Source organism: Melopsittacus undulatus, unplaced genomic scaffold (genome assembly GCF_012275295.1).
Source record: "Melopsittacus undulatus isolate bMelUnd1 unplaced genomic scaffold, bMelUnd1.mat.Z mat_scaffold_154_arrow_ctg1, whole genome shotgun sequence".
Taxonomy (NCBI): domain Eukaryota; kingdom Metazoa; phylum Chordata; class Aves; order Psittaciformes; family Psittaculidae; genus Melopsittacus; species Melopsittacus undulatus.
In genome coordinates, this window is record NW_022994118.1 from 49031 (window position 1) to 56634 (window position 7604).

The 7604-nt window shown below is 39.1% G+C and overlaps 1 long non-coding RNA gene across 1 annotated transcript; it reads right to left on the reverse strand.

Annotated features, from left to right (window-relative positions):
* Nucleotides 1-1568: 1568 nt before the first annotated feature.
* On the reverse strand, nucleotides 1569-5152 carry LOC117438350 (uncharacterized). The gene is made up of 4 exons (XR_004550708.1): nucleotides 4713-5152; nucleotides 4269-4336; nucleotides 2874-2933; nucleotides 1569-1632 (listed from the first exon to the last, which is right to left on the reverse strand). It is a non-coding gene; the product is annotated as an uncharacterized lncRNA (long non-coding RNA).
* Nucleotides 5153-7604: the final 2452 nt, after the last annotated feature.

A 7604-nucleotide genomic window follows, 5' to 3' on the forward strand; every position in this document is an offset into this window, starting at 1 on the left:
TGTTGTAAACTATCTATGATAAATTATGAAGATTGAAAAAGGAATGAAATTAGGCACCGAGTAGAAATGGGAAATTATTTCAAAGGACTTTTGATGGTAATGGTAATATATAAGATGTTGCAAAAGAATTTGCAAAAGGACAGAAAAAGGGGGGAATTGAAACAAGGGGAACAGAAAATCACAAAATGGAATTTATAAACCTTTAGAATTAGTTTTAAGCAATGCTAAGTTCAATGACTTTGTAACAGTAGCAGTGGAAAATTACTGAGGTGCATAATACATAGAAAAAATAGAGTACAGCTAGAGAACATACTGGCACAAGATAAATTGTTATAGTTGATGTGGTCTTAAGAAAAACAGTCTAGAAAAACAGGACACAGGGATAAGGAGTATCTGGGAATAGCAGGTGTCCAGGATAGGCTGTGGGTAAACTAACTGATAAGTAGGAGGATAGGGGGATTATTATGTCTCTGGTGCTAGTGAACCAATTAAACTGGTATGAGCATCTACTGCGCGTGCTTCAAAGGCTGCCAGAAGTGATGAAGATTGTTGGAAGAAGTAAACGACCCTCAGAGACCACCACCACAGTTCTGTACGCATGCGGGGAGCTTTCTGGAAAATGATGTAATCCATATGTAGCCTCATGAATATGTATGTATGCCCAGGGACTATATAAGGATGGCTTGTGTAGTAATAGAGAGACACACGTTAGGAGGAGTTATCCCCCGTGTCTCCCGGCGCCGCAATAAAGAATACCTGCTTGTCAGCTTGAAAACTTTGTTGGCAAGTTTGTTCCTGGAGTTTTCTCCGAATCACTTGCAGGGGTATTTTCCAGTATTTACACTCTCCATTCTTACTTGTCCCCAGGGCCTGAATTTGCATGGTGAAGAGGACTGGCAGAAGCAGGATCAATGTCCCCAGCCAAGTGCTGAAGAAACAGTGCTCTGTGTTTTCCAAGTTAACACCTTTTATCCTCAAGGGGAGCGATCAAGAGCAAAGTTACTGTACAGCCCTTTCAGAGATCTTTTGCAAGAAGAGTGGGCAGTACCAGAAAGAAATCATAGGACTGTAGAACAGGTTGGAAGGGACCTTAATGATCATCCAGTTCCAACCCCCCTGCCATGGAAGCACGGAACCTCTCTGAAAAACATCGGTTCTGGCAGAATTGGGGTATTTATATTTACAAGTGAATCCTTGCTTTGCAGTAGGGTAACAAATCTGTGAATAGGTATCATACATAGAATCGTAGAATAGTTAAGGTTGATACATGTTCCTCCTCCCAGTTTTGCTCTGCAATGAGAGAGGCCAAAGGAGACCAATGTACAGTGAAAATACCCTTGAAATAATGGCTGGCTAACAGAGAACCTTGCTCCCTAAAGCAAGGTATGTGCAATAAAAATAATGTCACCTTTTCTTTCTCTCCTTCTCTGCTCTTGCTATGTTAAATAGTACTGCTCTGGAAGTATTGGAACAAGATCAGCTATGTACATATACAATGGAGTATGTACAACAGAGGAAGGAAACTCTATCTGAAGAAAAGTCTCTTACATTTTCATCAAACATGGAACATTTGTCATGTTCTGATTTGAACATTTCATGTGGTGGAATCTTCATTTTTTCCAGTTTTGCTGCCTGTAATATAAAACATGCATTAATATCAGTTAATTACTGACAAACTGTCACATATTGTAGACTACAGTTTGCAAATAAAAACCCCATTTTATTCATAATTTTTAATCATGTGAAAAGAAACTTTCAGATTTTCAGTGAGAAACAGCTCACTAAGTTTTAGCTGTGCTTGTCTGGGGGACAAAGTGTGTTTTAAATCTGTAGAGAAATCTGCTGCATAAAATAGATGTATTGCAGGAACTCAAAGTAACTTGCTTATATAATCTGAAAGTTGCATTTGATTTTTGCTAATTTGGTTCCTTTGTGTTTTAGGTGCCAATACAAAGTGAGTAATTGTTATGGGTAAAGAGTATTCAGCCTTTCATTCACTGCAAAGGTAATGAATTTTATCAAGTTTCCTGCTGACAAGCACAGGTTTCTGTGCAGGTCACAGCACAACTAAGATCCAAGTAATTGCATTGAAAATAAACTGAACTTAAACTTATCTGTAAACAAGCACACCTCAAAAGCCTTTCCAAGTAATTTATGCCCAAAGCAAGGGAATCACCTTGAAAACTACTTGCAATTTTTGGGTGATAAATACTATTTATCTGGTTTTCTCTCTGGATGTGGCGCTCAAAATGTTTACTTCCTCTTTTAACACAGGAGCACACTTCCTGTGCTGTTAGAGTCATCAGCATGGCAAATAATCTTACAAGTTCATCTTCTCTGGCTGTGTACTCATTCAAAGCCTAAAACCTCTCAGCTATCTCAATTCCAGTGGTAGAGATAAAATGTATTTTTACAAACCACTGCATTTCAGAGTTTAATCATATGGAATAATTGGATTCTTAAAGAGAAAACAGATTTTTTTCACACGTACCTAAAATACTGGAAAGAGAAGAAAATAATAAATGACACAAGCAAAATGTCCTCCAAGAGGCATGAAAGATACTACTTTGGCAATTAAGTAATACTGTCTATGGACTGAAATAAGTGCAACATGTTCTTCTAAGAAGCTTTTGCAGCCTTCAGTTGTGTTTTCAAAGATGGCCTCTCTATAATAGGAGCTGAAAATTCAAACCTGAACTGCAAGCCAAAGGTATCCTGAGCAGGAAATCGCAGAAAAAAAAAAAACAATAAAAATAAATGGGGGCCCAGTTAAGGCCAGGCAGAGAGCGTGTGTTCTAATGTAATCTGTCCTGCATGTGACTTGCTGTTAACACTTTTCTTCAAAACCAGATTAATAGGATCTGAAGACTTACTTCCTGCTGTTGTTTTTTCCTGGCCGCTTCTTCTTTCTTCCTTTTTTTCTCTTCTTCAACCTACAAGAGGCAATGTTAATGAGTAAGAGGTAACTATTTAATTTGGTTGATTTCTCAAATCCCAGCCAACTAGCTCTCTTGGATATCTAATTACAGGCAGAACTGGCAGCGTGACCTGCAGCAAAAACACCATGCCTTATAATTAGAATTGTCTGATGCTTCCCACTGAACGACTTTGATTTCATTTGCTTTTATTCACAGTTAAACCATTTTTAACTGTCCAGAATGCATTTTGCATGCAAAGTGTATACATATAAAAGACTATATACAAAGCCTGCAAACGAAATGGTCCTGCCATTTCACAGGGAAACATGTTTTGGAAATTACTCTAAAGAAAGACCATATTTTGCTGATATTTTAAGCTTTTGACTCAAACTGTGAAGACATTACAGTTTCTCAAGAAGCAGTTGTATCCCTTAATGTTCCTAGGGAAACAACTATCCAAATTTAGCCAACTTACACAACTTAAAAAAAAAAAAATCTCTTGCACTTGATAGGAGAGACCTATCGCTTCTCCAAGAGCTTTTCCAGTACTTAACATAATACTGTTTCCAGGGAAAATGTACTCTAGCTGCAGGTTACACCCAGCAGCTATATACAAACTGGTTTCAAATGTCTTTTTGATAAAAAATCTAGAATTGGCTGAAACTATATTTTACTTCTTCTTTGTCCAGAAAACATCTCCACAGACAGAGTCTTCTAACATTTCTAGTCAAGATGGAACTTTATAATTTGTGAAAACTGAAAACAGACATACAAAGTGTTAATTTTAAATGTTACAAAGACAAGTATTTATGCTAGGCAGTGCCAAAAAGAGGGTTTCTATACAGACCTTGTGAATGGGAATTAAAATTCACAATCTTTATCTAGTAATAAGTAAATTCTTTCCCCCACACTAGGAATCTCTCACTTATCCATACTACATTAAATAAGATTTTTCCAGTGCATTTTGTTCTCGCAAATCAGATAAACACAGTCTAGTTCTATGGAAAATGTTAACTTCATTTTTACAGACAAAAGAAGTCCAAATCAGCTTCTGATTGGAATTGTTCTTCCAGAGAAGTCAGTATGTCTGTAATACTCAATATCCCTTAATTATATGAAAATCTTAAACAAAAAACCTTAGAGGTATTTATTAGGTCTCATATAAAATTTTCAAGAACCTACTGTTTTAAAAATTCTTTTCCTGAATACAGTCAAATTTTAGTATCAATTATATTATTTTCCTTGTTGCTAGCCTTAAGATTTCTCTTCCAAGTTATCCAAGAAATGTAAAAGTACCCATAGCTTACACATTACTTTAAATTTAAAAAACAGAATGCTTAAACTAATAACCTTTTTCTTTTCTTCTCGTTCTTTCAATAACGTGTCTTTATCCACTAATTTAACCACAGTTGGAAGTCCTAGAGAAGACAAAAAATAGGTAAATGGGTTTCCAATGCTTCAATAGTCAAAGATAAGTGTTTTACCCTATAATAGCTATTTTGGCTTTGCAAGCTGAATGCAAATACAGCTAACTACTCAAAAGTGACTAAGAAATTAGGTACTGTACAAAAAGATCAGAAAGATTGAAATGTACATTTTTATATTCTATACATATATTTTAATATACAGTTCTAGAATACATATTCATACATCAGAAATATAATATGCTGTAGCTTTGCAGTCCTTGAGTTTTTTTTGATTATTTCAGATTAGTCTCAACAGGTTGTTTTCCCACTTCTTACGAAAACAGAAAGACTACAGATAGCTACAAAGTTATAAGACCTAATTGGGTACCTTCATGATCTTCAAATCGAACACCAAGTTCAGGAAGGATGTCATCTCGAAGAGCATCACTCAACTGCAGCACTTCAGTTACTGCAGAGCATGAAAAATACTTTTAGTGAAACAGATTTGGTGAAAGTATACTTCGATCATGCTACATAGTTATTTAAATGCAATTAAGAAAGTGCTACTCTCACACAGGCCAGAGAAAGGTCCCCTATTTTAAGGTGATAGGCCTTTTAAGTAAGTTCTGCCTTCTTTCAGCTACACAGAGAACAAGCATGTTTCTTTGCAGGGACTTGAAATTCCTAAATTTCTTCCAAGATTGAAAGACCTCATTGTTCCTCAAGGGGAACAGAAAGAAAATCCAAGGCAAATCAGAAATGATGCAACAATTCTGCCATATTCCTGAGTCATATACCCTATAGCACAAGGGTATACGACTCAGGAAGATGCTAACGGTTGCTGTAGGATTTCCAAAAAGAAGCGTTAAGAGCCCTATTTTAGAAAAGTCACAAATGTGAGATAACAAGATTTAGTGACCCCACTAAACATGAATGAGTTATTTCACACCATCCTTCTGCTTATCAGTTAGTTTAGAGACAGAGCCTCCCAACCATCTGCTAGCTTGGGATAGTCCTTGTCTGCCCGTCCTGCTATAAATTTTGCAGGAAGGTCACACTGTTTCAAATCTATGCTAGTTATCAGAATAATTACAGATAGGGCTGGTTTTAGTGAGTTGTGTGATCACTGGGGCGTCCAACTGTGCCAAAGGTGAAAAGTACACTGTGAGGAAGACTGCTTACTTCATCTGAGGAAGACTCCTTACTTCATCTGAGGAAGACTCCTTACTTCGTCTGAGGAAGACTCCTTACTTCATCAGGACGACCACCAGAGGGGGCTGCGCAAGCGCAGAAGAGTCTGATGCCGTAATGGATTGATGGGGCAATCCCTGATGCATATGTATTAGTGATGTAACAACCTATGTTGAATATGCATTAACTGTGAAACTTTTAAGGTATAAATTGTGAACACGATGTGACAAAGGGGAAGCCAGATTTGGGCGAGTGCCCCTGGTTTCCCAGCGCTGCAATAAAGCACCTCATATAACCATTCTGGTGGTTATGTGTGTATTCTTACGCTAACACATCCAGTATATAAATCTGTGGTGACCATTAAAACGTGTGCACAGGACCCGGTAAGAAAACTTTGGGCCTGTCTGTGGGTATTACCAGGTGGTCAGGACCAGAGAGGTGAATGGTGTGTGAGTGAGACGTACCACAGATACGAAGCGAGTACGGAGTCCTTTTAACTGCTACTCTGATATCCCACGAGGGACTCAGCCAGTGACCGGACACCCATGAAAGGTGTGTGTTCTGAACCTCTCTCTGGAATGCGGACTTCTGGTAGTAAGGGGTCCTGGGGAAAGAAACACCCAATACCGTCTAATATCCCCTCAGACAGTCCTTTGGGGGCTATGTTAGACAATTGGGAAAATAACTCAGTACTAATCCATAGACAGGGCAACTATGGTTCAATACTGTATGTTTATATGGACAAAGGGACCCATCAGGCCAGATAATTTGTTCAGGCCACAATACAGGTCATATGAGGACTGGTTATGTCAAGCATTAAACCTATTTGCCAATAATAAGAAGCCGTTTAATCAGGAAGAAAGTAATTATGCAGCCTGTTGGGTGGGGTCTTGAGATATATTTCGGGTACTTAAACTTATGGAAAAGAAAACAAAAGAAACCAAAGGGGGACCAGTGGGACCCCCTGGAACATTTACCCATTAACCCCAGAGGAGACCAAAACCCCACGAATCCTGTAGGAGCAGGAATGGACACTGATCAGCAAAATTTAGGAGCAGGAGGGGCAGGGGCAGCTCTAACTTACTCACCCCTGCCCCCCTATGAAGCCTCCTTAACTTGGCCAAATCTCTCAGCCCTAGACCTAGCAGACTGCTCAGGGTCAAGTCCAGGGATGCAAACACTGGTGCTGACAAGCAAGGGAAGTGAGAGATGAAGCATTTCAATATTCGCTGCGGGAGGTCCCGATGGGGGGACCCTAGGGGGGAGTTGGTTATGTAAATGTCCCTCTTATTAGTGCTGAAATTAGGGAGTTTAAAAAGGATGTGGTAAAGCTTTTAGGTGACCCCTTAAGACTAGCGGAGCAGGTGGATCAATTCCTGGGCTGAATATTTATAGCTGGGATGTAATGCAATCGATTATGGGGACCTCGTTCACTCTAGAGGAACAACAAATGATATGAGTAGCAGGAATCCGAGTGTGGGACCAAGAACACCCACAGGGGGTGGGTGGAATGATGAGAGAACAGAAAATGCCAGTAGCCCACCCGCAGTGGAATCAAAATGCTGAGGAAGGCAGACAGAATATGATTGATTATCAAAATTGTATAATCAAGGGAATTAGAGAAGCTGTACCTTTGATGAAAGGCAGGGTAAAGATGAGTCCCCATCAGCGTGGTTAGAAAGATTACGGAGAAATATCCAGCAATACTCTGGAATTTCCCCGGGTCCACCGGCAGGACAACAGCTTTTAAAGGCAAACTTTGTGACTCATTCATGGGGAGACATAAGAAAAAAGTGAGAAAGAATTGAGGACTGGAATGATAAGGAACTTAATGAACTACTACAAGAGGCACAAAAGGTGTATGTGAGGAGGGATGAAGAAAAACAAAAGGAGAAAACCAAATGGATGGTGACCAGAATCACCAAAGTAATGAGACACAAATCCAAAACCACACAGAATTCCTCAGAGTCCCCCACTGAATGTATGGCAGAAGGGAATAGGGACTCGGAAGGAGAGGGGAACCCGACCTAAGAAAATCTGGCCACAAGAATATGCATGGCAGAATGAAGGGCAAAAGTGTTATTATTGT